Below are 17,209 nucleotides of genomic sequence, written 5' to 3'. Positions count from 1 at the left end.
GAACACAAACACACTTTTAGCAGCAATGCACGTAGAAAAAGAATATATAGAAAACACACAATATGCTGTGGGCACTAAAAGAAACAGCCACGTGAATCCTCCTGTACATGTAAAATTGTACAAAAAATGTATGAAATCAATTCATTTGCCACGGTTGAGGGAAAAAAAAAAGTGGATTCTGAACTAGTGAGATCTCCCCTAAGCCCCTCTTCACTTCCTGCCTTCTGGGGGAGCACTGCAGGGCTTGCCAACGAGAAGCTTTATTTAAGTTTACGACAGTCCTGTTGGCCGGATGTGAGTGACAGGGTGAGCGGTGCCGCTCCATGGCACCTTACTGTTCTTCAGGTTTAAACATCCCTTTTCGGTCTGAAGTCTGGAATCAAACCCTTATGAGCCTTAGACTAGTTGCCTGATTCCTCAGGTGTGAGATAATTTCTGCTCTGGAGGCCTTTGGGTGTGGGCCAGCAGTTTATACAAGGTGCTAGGCATTGAACTAAGCGGAGGGAGAAGTTTCGGGTTGCGTTTCCCGGCCCTCCACATCTGGCCACCCCGCCACCTGGCCCCAAGAATGTACGGCTATCCATAAAGCAGTCCTCACGAAGCAACAAAAATCCAACCTGCTCATTTAGAATGTGATCCTAGTACTTTTCAGTGACACTGACTGACTTCTGAACACTGGATCGATCTCGTTTCTTTCTTATTAGTAAGGCAATTAATATGGAAATGACTCAAGCATGCTCTGTGACTCCAGCTGCCATTTTAGCATGCCCAAATTATCGCCTCTTGAAGCAGAAGCTTTGCACATTTTTTCATTTTGCAGTTTGTGCACTTGCTCTCCATCCTTGAGCTCATGGTTTAAACCTCTGCAAACAAGGCTGGGAGGTTTCCTCCCTTGCAGCCTTTCCACAAAGAGTTTCAACAAAGCCTTTGCAAAGTTATCTAACAGGTGATTACAATAACCCTTCAACACATTTTTATAACATTTCTCATTCCGCAAATAATTTGAGGCACTGTTTCTATGGCCTAATTGTACCACTGAATTTTAAGGAAATCATTACCCTGAAGGCAGATGTTCTCATGGAAATACTTCATTAAAAAGACAAGACCTGCCTTCTAATCAGCCTGCTTTCATGTTTCCAAAAAGCCCTCTCAAAACCTGCACCTCCTGATGCACAACGCGTGCACGGAGCCACGCGCACCGCGCCGAGCGAGAGGGGCTACCCAAGTGAGAACCACTGGCACGCACAAGTGTTTGCACAATCAGGATGACTACAGAATTATAAAACAATAATAAAGCTTTTGCAAGCAATGAAAATACCACGATTCCTCAATTTCCTTTATTTCCTTTACTCCCGTCCAGAGAGCCATAACTCCTAACCACGTGTTAATAAGATATTAGGAAGTTTATTTCGATACTGTGCTTGGTTTTTGTAGATAAGTATAGAGAAATTGCTCAGCAATGTGAAGGTGTGCTTTCTATATGAGATTTTCAAAGGAAGAAGAATGATAAGCTGTTAGACCTTCAAACTGCATCATTTCATCTGATTTTTCAAATACCTGTAGCTTACCTTTTTTACGACAAAGGAATAGTTGAAATACATTTTCTATAATTATTTTTCCATTAAAGCAAGTGCTAACCATAGTTAACATAGCATTTTTAATTATTCATATCTATACAGTTACAGTCTAGTTTTCACAAAATCTATTTTCCCTTCAAGAAAAGAATAATAATGTCAAAAGCTTCTTTTCCAGTATTTAAAGATCAGAATCGATTTTCTCTGTCCTTGCGAGGTATCCGGATATTTCGATGTACTGTACATATTGGTCTGGGTACCTTTCCTAATATTCACAGTATTTAAGATTATAAATGCAATTTGTTGTTAAGTATGTTATTTTATTCTCGTGTAAATTGTTTTGTACAATCTTTAAAAATCTACAGTTTTGCATTTGTAGATATTAAAGGTAAGCAATTTATTTTGTGTTGTCCTGCATGTATATTTTTGCTGTAGATAAGTGTTGCTCAGTTTACTATTTCAGTACATTTCTGTTTAAATGAATAAGCTTACAAACTTTAATACAGTATATATATTTTCAGAATATAAACTTTTATATTTCTGTGGTAGGTTAGGGTATGCGTTTTAGGCAATCTTTTTCACTACTATTAACTGTTCTTTTAATCTATAATATAAAGGTTTTGTGCCAATAGTTTTTAATTAGAAAAAAAAAAGCTCTTTAATGTTAGGGATAAACAAATGATTTTGTTTGGGGTTTGTTTTGTTTTGATTTTTTTTATTATTATTATTTTGCCAGCCTTTAAAGTTTTAAATGTAATTTATAAATGTATTGCATTTGTGAATAAGCCTTACCATTAGGTACAAGAAATCTTTAAAGCTACATAATCGTTTATGTAGTACTAAGGACTTCCCCAACTAATTGCTGTAAGAAAGTTGGCAAATCAGAGTACAGGGCCTTAAGTTTTTCTTGTGAAAAGGATAATACGGGTTGTTTCTTTCAAACAACATACTTAGACTTGTCAGCGTGGGCTTTGTTATATATAAACTGTGCATTTGTGCTCCCAACCACAGTAGTTTAATCTCAGGCTTTGTGTGGCTGGGTCTATAAAAGTCAAATCTGGCTAAAGCCACCACTCTTTAGGAGACACTAAAGAAGTTTACATAAGAGACTTATAGACAATCTTAATCATAGTACATTTGGGTACTCGGTATCCTAGATGTGTTATCTGTGTCTGCCCAATTAACCGTATGTTTTAAGCCATATTAAATCTCTTTACTGCTACTTTAAATACTACACTGAAAGTCATTCACTAGCTTGCTTACTCACAGACAGGACTTCAATTTTTAGAGAATAAAAATATTATGCCTTCCATAAAAACAAAGGACCAAAGAACTGCATTATTGTAACGAGGCGGTAACTCCGCAGCCACTGAAGCAGTGTGACATCCGCAGCGAAGACCGAATAGTCTCTTTCTGCTACAAACACTGCATTCTCATCCACGTCAAGTGTAAGGGGAAAAGACATATCCACAGACCGATTGGGAAAGGAGTGATGTTAGGATGCTAGGTGCTAGGATGGCATGTCTATTGGTAAGGCTTATTACCAAACCTCTGAGATGAAGCAAAGAACCAAAAATTCACAAATTATGTCAATGTAAATTTATTTTGAGAACTTGCACAAGTAATTAATTGTAGAACTTCCCAAATTAGACCCTTAAGTTATTTTGTCAGAACGCCATGGAACAGACTAAAACAGTTTCTAATATTTGTAATGATGAGTACATATTATAATATTATAAGGGTACAGGCACCCCTATATCACAGTGTTGTAAATATTTTCTGAAACTGGTACAGTACTGAGGGACTTGTATCTTCTGATATATCAAATATTGACTGTCTAGATCAAATTGTACACAATTTATTTGTTGATGGTCCTGTAACTAGTGTATGGACACATTTCTGGGTGCCTTAGAAGTTGTATTTTTCATGTGTGTTAATATGCAGTATTTATACATTGTGAGAAGCTGCTTTGAATAAAAACATTGAAACTTCATTTCAATGCAGTGGTTTTCAGTTTTACATAATCGAAATGAATATGGTAAGCAGCAGCCACAGACCAACATTATACATGATCTTGTATTAGATATGATAAAGCTATTCATGGAGTTCTGCCTTTTCAAACAAAGTAGGCACACAACAGGCTGCTTAAAAGAGTAATGAAACTTAAAACCATTTTTAATGGCACAAACCAGGGCAGTGGAAGCTGCTGCAACAAGTGATCTCTGCAATCATTCATCATCACAAATCCAATTTATCATTTTGTGATGAAATCCAAGAAAACCACCAAGGACTGCCTTAGAAATACATTTCTAGGACAGCTACACTATTATCAATTTCCACTGTATGACATGTACACATCACCTAAAGCATATCTGCTCTGAACCAGCTGCTGCATAGAGTGTTTTGACCCCAGAGAACAGGATTTGATTTTGAAGTGCTTTCTGCCAGGGAGGCCTGGAACTGGCTCAGAACCCCCTGGTATGCCTGTACGCAGCCCTGAGCACTGATCCCAACAGGCATCTCCCAGGACTGGAAGAGTAACGAAGAAACTTCTTCCTGGGGCAGACAAGGAGGGGTATTTTTACAGGGAGCCAATGTTATCCAAACCACCTACACAGCAAGACTTCAAACCATGACATACAATTCATTAAAAGGACAACAGTAATCTTCTAGCAATTATATTGGTTAGCTCCAGCACAACAGATAGTGGTAGCAAAAGCTGTGGTCAGCTACTTAGAGCAGAGGATTGGGCAATTCAGTCTCACCTCACCACCAACAAATCCAATTAATTATGATAACTCCTGTCAGGAATTAATGCACTGGAGTTCACACTGGATTGTAAGCACATAACATACAGAGTGCAACACGTTCCTCATCTAAACATGTTATTGATAAGGCTTTGTTGGTAACACAGATGGCCAACATTTTACTTTTGTTTTTAAACAGATCATTTTTAAAGGAAATTCTTTAAAATCAAAGCAATTAGGCAAAATTTTAAGAATCTACACAAATATTATGAGCTCAGGTGTTGGGTTGTTTTTTTTCCTTTAGCAAGGAAAGTGCTGATGATTGTGGTTGTAAATTTATGTGCCAACAAACTACACAAAAGAGGATCCCAATAAGTAAGTATATATAAAGAAGGTTTGTAAAGTAAAGCAAACCGTTTATGAATTGCACATACAAAGGAATGGGCAGATATCAATCCTACATCAAGATCTAGAAAGTGCTCAAACAGGTCAAAATGCTGCATGATCTAAAACACAGCACTTCTCATTTTGAGTTCTGGTAACAGACAGGTACAACACTGCTTATGGAAAGAACAAGGATAGGCTCTGAAACAAACAGCAAATGAAAGGTGGCACGAAAACCCAAACGCCATTTTAAGGTGAGGGGGCATTCAGAGTAAATTGGGACAGAGGTTGAACTAGGAGGCAGTTTGGTGGAATTCACACACCATGGCGCCTTATTTTCCATGAAAACCCCCAAGAATATCATAAAAATTAACAAAATCTAACACATCTGTTTACAACACACATCTGACTTGTCCTTAGAACAACCTGCTCTCATAGCATGGAGAGAGTTTCACGTTTCTAAGAAAACCAGAGTAACAACATGCTCTCGAATGCAAGCCATTTCAGTCATGCTGAAACACTTGGCTTCAATTTATACTTTTTCCTTAGTTTTACAGAATTTGTCCATTACAGATGTAAAATAAAAATGAGACCCTTCAGAGCTGTGTTACCAATTACTAACTCTGCCTGGCCTGACATGGTAATTTTCACCTATAACTGTCAAAAAGTGCTAAGGCGGGAAAAGGGGAATTTTCATTCCAGAAAAAAGAGTTTATCACTTAGTAGGGAATAAATGAATTAACACAGAGCATGAAGCAAAGACCAGAAATGCAGAAGAAGGAATTAAGTCTTTGTGCAGTCTGTCCCAGCATAAGAACATGGCCTCTGCTACAAACGAGTTACATGGGAATATCTAAATAAGAACATAATCTCCAGCTATGTGTTACTGGAAAGTAAACCAGAGACAGCACAAGTCAGTGATGCAGGAGGTAAACCTCCTAAGCTAAACTACACTGCTTTTCCTTTATCACTTCCTGGCACTTGAACAAATCAGCAGATCTAAGTCAAAATCCCCCAGCATCAGTAGAGATCCTTCTGACTTCCGCTGCTTTGAGATGAGCTCAGTACCTGACAGACACCACTGCGAACTCCTTCACCAAACAGTCTGTGAATATGTGGCAATTCTCCTCTTTGAAAAACTGTGGCACATGAGGCAGAGCTCCACATCTTCAGAATTTGACACCGTTGGCTACGATATGTTAATAAGATACAACATTTTCATTTTATCACTTGTTCGTAAGGAGAAGTACTCCACTACATTTTAACCTTCTTCAGTTCTCCAGTCACATTTATCAATTTGGCTTCCAGATGACTATGTAACGCCTGTGGAACTTACTTCATTGGTCATGGAAATACGTTAGTGCACAGCTATAAAAATGAAAATGCTCTCTGCAATTAAGAGTCGTGTCTGAAACAGGCTTTTGAACTGCTGCATCTAACAGTGGAGTTTCTATAATGAAAAATGATTTAAACACTAAGCTGCAATCTTGACTTGTTAGGATTAAGTTAATTACTATCATCTAGAAGTAAGTTATTCACAGTCATCCAGAAATGTGTTTCTGACATGTCTGTAAATAAGTGCTACAATTTCTATTGCTCACAAAAAAAAAAAAAAAAAGGAAAAAAAATCAGCAATCTCATGCTGCTGTCCTGTCAGCCTTCATGTTGGTGATTACCTGTGCTGCCTGCAGGGCTCCAGGGTATGCATTCTGTACAAGAGGTTCATTAAATGGATAAAGGCATTCACATAAAACTCTTCCCATGCCTAATTATTCAAGATCTGCATTATCTTAGCCTCCCATTTGTTTATTTTGTATGCAGCTGCAGCGAGTTGTTTATCAGGGACTCAGACTCCAGCAAGCAATTCCCTCCAAGTCCACTTTTTGCCCATTAGGCTCATAATGAGCAACAACTCAAACCTCCTGCCAGCAGAGCTGCCAAGGGATTCCCTGCTGTTCCAAGTGTAGAGGTCAAATGAGCTGCGCTGATAGGCAGCAGCGTGCCCACTGCTTACAGTGTGGGTCTGGAGTCAACAACTGCTCCACCCTAATCCTCCCTTTCTTCTTTAAAGCAAACCTTAATAGTATCAGCAGCCTGACCCACCGTGGGATTTCCTGCCATAATGACCTTTCATCACTCCTTGGCACAGGGCTGCTTCTGGAATGACATCCAAAGAAATGAAAGTTATTAACTGTAGAGCAACCTGCAAGTTTCTTATGCCAGTGGCCAGGAGTATCTGCAAAGAGCAATAGACGAGGTGATCACAATATGCATACCACCTCCAGCACCACGCCGTGCCTAGCTTAATCAGACCAGAAAAACAGGACTTCCCATGTATTTACATGTACCAGGATAAAAGACAGACATATCGTTCTGGCTGTTAACGTGATGCCTATTGGAAAGAAATGCCTCAAAACACAGCAAATCCTGGAAGGATTCATCTTCCACCCATGGCTGAGACCAGCTGGAATACAAACACACAGGTCCTCCCTACCTAATGGATCTTAAGTAAAACCACTTCTGGTACAACCTACTGAAAGATGAAACCAAACATGAACGAAATAGGCTGCTCTATGGCCGATTTGAAAGGCTAAAGCTATCCCAGTCACTTCAGTCAGGTAAGAGAAAATCCAACAGCACTCCATTCGCAATTCAAGCACTTGGTAAACACACTCCACAACAGCAGGTGGCCCTGAGCCAACGAAATGATGAGTCAGCAGCCAGGGGAGGGAATCAAGTGTCAAGAATGCATTTAACCCCCTCTCCAGAGAACACTTTTCTTATGAACAGAATGAAAACACTCTGTTAAAAAAAATAAAAATTGTGTTGTTCTTTTTCTCCACCAGCGCAGGCAAACATCTCAATTTTCTTCTAACTTACAGAAGCAATTTTAATTTAGCAGAAATGCTTAAGAGAACAGCAATCAGCAAAGTGATGAAAAAGCAATCAGTCCAATCCTACAGCCCTTCCTCTGATAGAACTCTCACTGACAGTCCTGCAAGGCTGAGTTCAGAAGATTTTCATGATGGCATTATAACCCACAGTACCAAATACTTGAGCAGACGTAAAAAGGAGTGCATTTTCCTGATGAAAACACGGTTCAGCTGATCCATCATATTCCCAAATGAGTATCAGTGCACGCAGCTTTGCTTCACAGTATTCCTGTGAAGTGTTTGATGAATTCATGAGATTTCCTAAATCATTTTTAAATTAATTCCTCTTAAGAAATTCCACTGAAGCATCACTTTGCGACATCGCCCCAGATATCCTATTCAGGAGGGTTAAAAAAAGGATACAAAGATTGAGGATTAAAAAGATTTGAGAGAGGACCCAAACCTCCACCTGCAAATCTGAACACTCATTTACAAGACTGTAAATCACTGCCAAACCAGAATGGCAGCATTTTATACCGACTTTCTTACTCACTTTTCACAGGTGTAAATAACCACAGTGGACACCTGTGGAGGAGGGGAGTGGAAGGGGAGAAAAAAGCCTCTAGTTATTACCTTCAGTGTTAGTTAAGGGTAATTATAGGCTGGCTGTGAACTTACAGCTAGCCCATTAAGGAACAGGTATGGCTTCCAGCTAAAGGCTGAAAACAGCTAGCTGTGCCATACTTCGTGCTGCTCCATCTTACACAAATGAGGGACTTTCTTACGCGTTGTGTCACTGAACTCGTGGTCTGAGCCATCTTGTATGGGAGTTCAACTCACAGCCAGTGACATCCATTTAGTAGATGATTTAGTGGATCTCCTGCCCTAGATTAAGCCTGAACTGTGAAACTGAGAGTAGAACCTTTAGTACAGGCACCTCGCATATGACAGCAAGGAAATAGCCACTGTTAGTTTCCCCAGAGAGAACTTCTCTCCCATTTCTCAGCCCTTGTAAAGCCAGCATTTTGAGAAAGCCATCAGCAATGACAGCAGCAGCCAACCCCTGCTGGAAGGACTTTTGCCCCAACCCTCCTTCCTTTAGATGTTACCAACTGCAGCAGAGCCTACAGAGGAGACAGCTGAATCTGAACCAAAGAGACACTGGAGCTGACTGCCAGCTCAACCAGGAGACACAAATCCAGGACACCTAAAAGGCAGCAACCTCCCACAGAGGAGCACGGCAACAAGAAGCTTCTCTCTTCAAACACTGCATTCCCCTCCACCATCACATTACAGAGAGGAAATACAGAAATACCATCAAAGAATGAGTTTGTAGGGAAACAAATATCATTAGCCATGAATGACTCTTTCATGGTTCACATTTAGCTTAGGCAAGTGTGAAAACAGAAGTGAGCTCTGCAGAACTTTGGTTCTGAAAGCAAAACTTCAGTTGCTGCTGGTAAATTCCTCTATCAGAAACTCATACGGGAAGAGGAATGTAAAAGAGCATCAGCTTGCAGAATTATGCTTGCAGTTTATGGAAGGAAATCATGACACATCTTTCCTGCATGCAGAAAGCCCTGAGTAATCTCCCAGCATCACCCCAGCACTAATTCCAAGAAATCCTACAGCTAAAGAACTCTCCAGATCACTCTTTTACATACGAACACTCCTCCATCAGAAGTCTTTAAAAAAAAACAACAAAAAAAAAAACAGCTTCTTTGCATGCATACCTCAATTTGGGAAATTACGCTTATAGGTCATACCAGTTTACTGCCTGCAATACACTGAATAAATCAGGACAGAAAGAGACTGAATGAAAAGGCTCCAGAAGTGGCACCACGAGACAGATGTAATTGCTGATTTAGCAGCAGAGGAATCTGAACACTTTACAACTTGGAAACTTGTTCTTTACAAGCTCTTCACCCAGATAAGAATGTGAATTGTTGGTGAGAACTTCATTTATATGTCTCTGCCATTTTTATGCAGAAAGCATAAGCACAGACTGCTTTAAATAATTTCAGACACTCAGCACTAAATAAGTGGCTCACTTTCAAGACACAACCAAGAAAAAACATTCCACAGAATGTCATTTATTCCTTCAAATGGGGAGATACATTTCATCAGGATGGATGCTTAAGTGGAAATAAATCTCAGTACTGAGACTGTTTTCAGCAACAGTTGTTAATTAAGCAGTAAAGTACTAATAAAAACTTTATAGTCAGGTTGTATTTAAATACCAGTATAATTATACATAATTACAAAAAAAGAAGTGCAAAAACATTCTGTAATAAAGTGCATTTAGTTTTCATGCATTATGCAAATCCATTTAAAAACAGAAAGGATTCCAATGTCCACTGCAGAGCAGCCAGCACCCAGGCAGGCTGTGAGGAAGGGCTCTGATTTAGAAGTGTGCTTTACACTTCCCTAACAAGAGCTATAGCTGAGAAAAGAAAAACTTAGAAATATTCAGGACACTCAAACAGAGCAGCTACAAACACCAGTAAGTTCCACTGTAGAGTAAAGGAAATTGCATCATAAATGAAAATATATATATATATTCCTATTTTTAACACAAGACCAAATAAATATGCAGGAGCAGTGGGGCCAGCAGCTCTTCTCTGCAGTCATGATGAAAAACCAACAAGGAAGAGCTTGCTGAACTGGCGAGGAGTGACAGCAGAAACCTTCTCCCAGCAGCACACCACAGACAGCACAGCATTCGATTCCATAAAGGACACGGTAGCAGAAATACCAAAACGTTTTGCCATGGCTAGATATGGTTAGGGAGGTAGACTTCTGTCTGCAAGTAAAACGTGCAGTAAGCAAAAGTAACTCAGCACAGTCAGGATGCATTACAACCACAAGAAATGGCTAATACGTATAACTGAAAACTATGTCAGTGAAGATAAAAAAAAGTCAGAGAAAAAACAAGAAACAGACCAAGGATGAAGTTGAAATGCTGTCCCACAAAACAGCAACCGTAGCAGAAATTAAATAAAATGTACCAAAGTGAAAAATGTTGATAATGTACTTATATTATTATCTTTAGAAGATAACAACCAGCAATAACAAGGAGACAGAAATTCTGATTTCTATCAGCTCCTCTTTATGCTGACAGGAGTTTGTTACTTGTGGTAGAAATGCAATAAATACCTGACACCATAACATGTGCCAGAGCTGTTCACACAATCCTTATGCTCCACAGTAAGAGCTGTCGGTGTCTTTAAGACTAATTAACAATAGGATGCAGTGAACACCTGCCCAGCTTCCAGTAAAGGCACAGTTAAATCAAATATTAAGTAACATTCACAGAACTGCTATGATGGTGGATAGCTTACACATGTACACAGTCATTTCTCTTCACAATCTAAAATAGTGAGATTGGATTTGAGGAGGTTTACATTCATTTTGCCTGTGCATGATCACAGATTGTTTTTGTTTCCTAATGAAAGCAGTGGCCCTTGGGCTACATGCAAAGAAATAATGACATTTTTTAAATAGGAGGATGGTCCCTTTCATTTGACAAGAAGAATGGTGCACTTGTTAGAGATTCAAATCCTACCTGAAACATTAGAAAAATAGGTCATCTTCAACGGATATAAAAGGAATTACAACCAACAATGAGCATAAGCCTTCATGCTTGCGGTGAGGTGTTCTCACTGTAACTCAATTAATGCTCTGAAATGAGAACATTTCTATTCTGCAAGAATTCCTAGTTTTTACTGTGTAAAATTTGCACTTTGAACATTAAGGAAGATGACATTTATATTACAGGAGCGTGATTTGCAGCAGGTTAATGTTCCACTCTGTGAACAGATTACCAGAAAGAACCTTCCCTTGCCATAAAAGCCACTTTTTCCTTTGGATTCAGAAAGCTGATTTCACCATGTAACTGAGTCATCAAGGAGACCACTGAGCAGCAGCACCAGCCAAGAAATAAAGATTAGATTGCATCTGCTGCTGCTCAGCTCTGCACCTTGCTTTGCCCAAATCCATCTGTAGTCAGCCACCAGACTGTCCAGCCCTCCCTTTGCTCAACACACACAGCAGCTTGCTTTCCAGATGTACCCACAGCAGTACTGCCAGCTCACTCCCACCCTCCCAGGCAAGTGCCCCACTCACAGTTACACCCTCACCTCTCAGTGGCATGTTGAATGTTATGGTTTGCCTTGCTGGGGGTCCTTAACATTCAGGCACTGCTGGGGCCCATCCTGTTTAAAATCTTAACAATTTGGATGAGGGAACTGATTGCATCCTCAGTAAGCGAGCAAATGATACCAAGCTGGGGGGAAATGTTGATCTGCCTGAGGGTAGGAAGGCCCTACAGGAAGACCTGGACAGGTTGGATCAATGGGCTGAGGCCAAAGGGATGAGGTTCAACAACACCAAGTACTGGGTCCTGCACTTTGGCCACAGTAACTCCCTACAGACTTGATTCCAAACTAAGACTTGGCTCAGTTATGCAAGAAGCTGTGGTAACACAGGAAAAAATGTAGGTCCTGTTGCAGAAAGATGAAAATTGACTATCAGAAATGCACAGCTGTATATACAGATACATGGAAATGTAATATTGACCTTACCATAATAAAATCAATTATTTTTTTTACTAACTTGAGTGAAAATAGCATCAAACCCAGAGATAGGAGGTACACCAGTTTTGCTCATCAGAGTATACCTAGCATTCACACAGGCTCATTTATTACAATCATCCCTGTAGAGGGAGGTCTTTGAGATCAATACAAAGCAGAAAGAGACAAAATACGTTTGTATCAGATTTAAAAATAGGTTTTGAGGCTAAGGATTAAGAGATAAGGAGACAACAGCTAAATAGGAAGAAACTTGGGTTAACAGTAGAAATTATTACAACTCCTATAGAACTGTTAAATAACTTCACCAACGAGGTGGATGGAAACTAACAGTGAAAAGCATAAAAATGATGACATCAAAAATGGGGCTCTGCTACACAAACAGGATCACTGAGTGCATTTTTACAAAAATAATTAGTGGAAATACGTCTTTTTCAAGATAACACTGTGGAATTACTCACTGTGCCTGTGGATCCCGTGCCAGCCTTCGTAGTGATAGGCATTACAGGTGAAGTAGGAACCAACCTAAACTGAGGGACAGAGTAAAACACTGATTAGTTTGCAAAGTACACCAAAGTTAGAAAACAACAATTGTTAAAATAACCACATCCATGTAAGGATACTGAAAATTGAATGTTCACAAAGTGCACGATGACTTTAGCAAGCAAACGAGCAGTCAGTGGTATCACGTGATTGATTTTTCAGTTCACTGTTATGAACATTTGATTCTAAAAATATAAAGATACTTGTTCAGTGACCAGCAGGAAGACAAATGAATTAGAGACCTCGAGCCAAAGAGCATATTTCATCTCAAGAGGAAGGATGCCTATTCACCTCTAGTCAACAGCCCCTTTAAAAAAATACTGGAAGTAATTCTAAAACCCCAAGGAGTGATGGAATTTAAATGATCTGTGCTGGGGGAAGGCTGCAAGGTTTTCCATATGTGACCAGTCACATCCCAGAAAATTATCTTAAGATTATTCTGTTATCTAATCATATTTATGAGAAATTTTTCCCCAAATGAAACTCTAATCAATATAGCTGAACTCAGCCACATCACAGCAGATGCAATTTGAACCCCGTTCTTCACAATACAAGTTAGCTACAAACTACTATTTATTTTCTTCTGTGTCGTATGTGCATTTCTAAATGCATCAATACCACTCTATTTGAAAGCCAGATTATGGAGAGAAAACAGCTAAGGAGGTTAAGGTGTTCCAAATTCTCTCCTTCAGTAAAATGTGCCATGTGACATATGAACTGGTTTTAGTCTCAAACTGCAAAGATATTTATGTATTGTCACTGAAAACTGCTAAGCCAAACTGCATCAACTATGCACCTTAACCCATCCAAATTCTTGTGCCAAGTTCCAAAGTCATGCTTGTCTGATCAGAGCAGAAGAGAGACAATAAAAATAGATTTTCTAAAAGCTCAGATGCAAAAGGGGAATGGAGAAATATTTTTGTTCCACATGTGCATACCACTCTACTCTTGCATGACTGCCTTTTTTCTGAGTACTAAGGATCCTCTGAAAAATAAAGATCACACAGACTAACCACTCATTCATACATGAGATAAGTGTGGAAATAGAAACTTATGTAGATGCAGAATTAAGTGACTAAGAAATTAGTCACTTAACAACTATATTTGCAATTAAATAGTACATACTTCATGAATGGTGTCTACAGATCTCTCAGAGGCAATCCTCTAAATGGTCTCACAACAATGACAAAGCTTAGGCAGCTTTCCAGTGCTTCAGATCTCCTGCTGAAAACCTCGACATTTTAATTTGCACTGGACAAGACCCTCAGCAGATATCAATCATGTAATCTCTATGGGAAATCTACCAAGGATATATAGAAAGTAAAAAAAAAAAAAAAATGGAAAGATGCAGTCCCAGAAGTCCTTTACTATAAAGAACTACTTATGGATGATGAGTGAACCTCAGTATTTAGCTCCAATGTAAGACAAAGAGTTGCAAGGAAATACATATTTCCATTTGGGCACAGTTTCAATATTATATTAATAAATTTGGGTTTTTTTGTTTTGTTTTGTTTTGTTTTGTAAACAGAATCAATACCCTGTTTCAAAGTGATTCTCAGAAGAGGAAAAAGTTATAAAACATTAATATTAATCAAATGTCCACTTATGAAATTCTGTTAGATTTAATAGATATATTTCTTTTGGTTTTTCAACATGTAAACACATTGGTACCTTGAAAACATTACCCCAAACATAGGAATGGTGTGCACATCTGAGACACACAAAAGCAGTAGTTTTTCCTTACTAAATGGTGATTCCATTAATTCTAAATGAGTGCAACCTCTATTATCAGGAATTATGAATACTGTAAATTGTTCTTTTTTTTTTTTTTTTTTTTTAGGTTGAAGCACACATCAAAATAAGTTTCTTTTTGCTCTTTTATTTCTCAGCAATGTTGGATGAGTCTCTGACCTTAAGGAAAAAAAAAAGAATACAGGGAATCAGAGATTTCCTAAAACAACTTATTTTATAATGGGCATGCCAAGTCCTCATTTCCCCATCTTTGGACTTCAGAGAATCAAATGACATGAGTTACATCACTGAAGGCATTCTTGGTTTCATTTTTTACACTGCGATGGAATTTCTAGGTTTTCTACAGTTTTTCTTTTGCAAAAAGCCAAAAACAGTTTCCAGTTCAGAAGAAATGTATCCAAAGTAGAGAGGCCTGCCTGGGAACAACAGCAAAAGCAGGGACAAGGAAAGAGGCCACAAGAATGAAAGGGGGTGAAGCTCAGGAGAACAAAATGTCCAAAGAGATCAGTGATGTGGTTTGGCTTGTGACCCTGATGAATATTGAAAACATTCAGAAAATACTGTTTGGGCTGAATGTAGATAAGAAGCTTGGACAGACAAGAGGAAAGATTTTGCAGTCTCGTTAAAGTCATACAAGATCATCTCAGATGAGAAAAAGTGCTGAACAGAAATCAGTTTATAAAACAGGATTAAAATGCAAGACTTAAATTAACTATAGCGTTAATTGCCAAACACACTTTAAAATACATTATACCCAGGGAGAGTTACTTTTAGAAGAAATTACTTACTCCATCCAGACTGTCATTCCAAACCCCAACATTTCCTTGCAGATTAACTCTCATACTGAAGAACTTCAGTTTTTTTAGTGCAACCTACAATGTAAGCTACACTTGAGAAGAATGCACCTGAAAACATCAGCTGCATGAGTCAAAGGACAAATATCTCTAGAACCACTCACAAGACTCAAATGCAGCTTTATTTACTGAGCCTTTCGTGTTTGACCGTTCACAAACAGCAACTTTTTATGAGGTCTACTGGAATCCTAGTGTGAGAGTTCACGGTGATGCCTTTGAAACAAGAAGCTAACGTTTTTAACTGTGAGTGTCCTCGAATAGCTGTGAGCTTCACATCTACTGCCCCACAGCTGAGATCACTGCAACATCTCCAACAGGTTCCACAAGCTGGTGAGTAGGAGAGGAGATATGACAGCTCGTTCAATTACTCATTCTTCACAACATACACGTGGTCTTTTATTACAAAATACATCATTCACGTGGGGGAAGGAGAGCTATGCCATTAACAGCCTTCAACATTTCTACCCTTCCAATAACTCATTTCAACAGTTCAACATCTCACATCATCCTTCTCCTTTCTGTTTCCTTTAAGACATAAGTGTTCATACCATCAAAACTGCATGTCTTTAAAATGGGGCACACAAACCTCTAAGTTTCAGAGTTTACACATATGTCTGCAAAATGCAATGTCTGCAAATTAAAACCTAAGACAACAGACACTCAGCTGTACTTGCATATTTTGCAAGTGCACAATGAAAGGCAGCCTGCTCCAGGAAAGGGAAACACAAGCTACAGACTGCCTTTTGCATATTCTGCAAATGAAACCACAGATCATGGACGAGTTTCTCTTCTATTGCGCTCTATCTTTCCTAAGAGTTCTAAAATAAACACAAAATTACTCTTGCTTAATGCACCTTAAGTATGCCTTTGGGATCACTGTGGTCAGCTGCAGAAAGTCACTAGTGCTACAACATAGTCAATACATTTGAAATATTAACCTCTACTACAGTAACAATATTTTCTATTGTTACCTCTGTCAGCAGTAATTGCCAAAGGATATTTGTATAGAATAGAATTCTCTGCCCCGTGTGGCTGAATAAGGCTGCAGTACTTAGGTGTGTGCTGTACAGTGTCCAGATATACGAGACGTTTGTTTCTGTAGTCACAAATTTTGATATATATGACACAGTAAAACCTCTGCGTAGGAGGAGAACTTGCTGTTAAATAATAAAAGATAGGATGCTTGGCTGTTCTTATGTACTTGAGAAAATAGAGGGATATAAATATAGTGGAAGCTTAAACTAAACTGCCTTATTTCATACGCATAGAGCCAACCTATCAGCACACTGTATGTATGAGACTCTCTACCACATATAACTCCGATAACTTGCTCAGCAGTGAAGATTGGGTTTTTCACACCTTGAAACAAAAAACATACTTGTATTCTACACTCTAAGCTAAGAGCAACTTTGTTTAAGCAGTTACATGTTCTTGTCGTAGGGCCAGCCACCAGACTGAGCTGTGTGCTCACAGTGCAAGCTTGTCTATTGCAGAGGTTTTATCACAAACAGTGGTACGAGGTTACACGAGGTTACTCAAGGTTACTCTGGTCCCATTTAGGAAGGGTTCTCGGCCTGATTATTTGCTTTATACTTTAAGTCAACAAATCGTTACACATGAAGCCCAACAAAGCCTCTCTCACAAAATCATGCTTGGATATTGCACAGCAGCAGCTCGGTAAGCTATAGCTACACTACAGAAATCCTCCTGGCTTTGCAGCCCCAACAAGGTAAAGCATAGCACAGCAGCTCTGTTTTCAGTTGATAATGTCATTGCCAGACTTTAAACATTCATGCCAGTAGTCTGTCTAGATGGAGGAGAACAGCAGATAAGCAGGGAAGAGAATTAAAACACATTTGGCAAGATAAGACTACACAAGGGGGAGGGAACGCA

Source organism: Cyrtonyx montezumae, unplaced genomic scaffold (genome assembly GCF_038088225.1).
Source record: "Cyrtonyx montezumae isolate F1298 unplaced genomic scaffold, pur_monq_1.0 scaffold_17, whole genome shotgun sequence".
Lineage (NCBI taxonomy): Eukaryota > Metazoa > Chordata > Aves > Galliformes > Odontophoridae > Cyrtonyx > Cyrtonyx montezumae.
Note: the sequence above shows the minus strand (reverse complement) of the source record.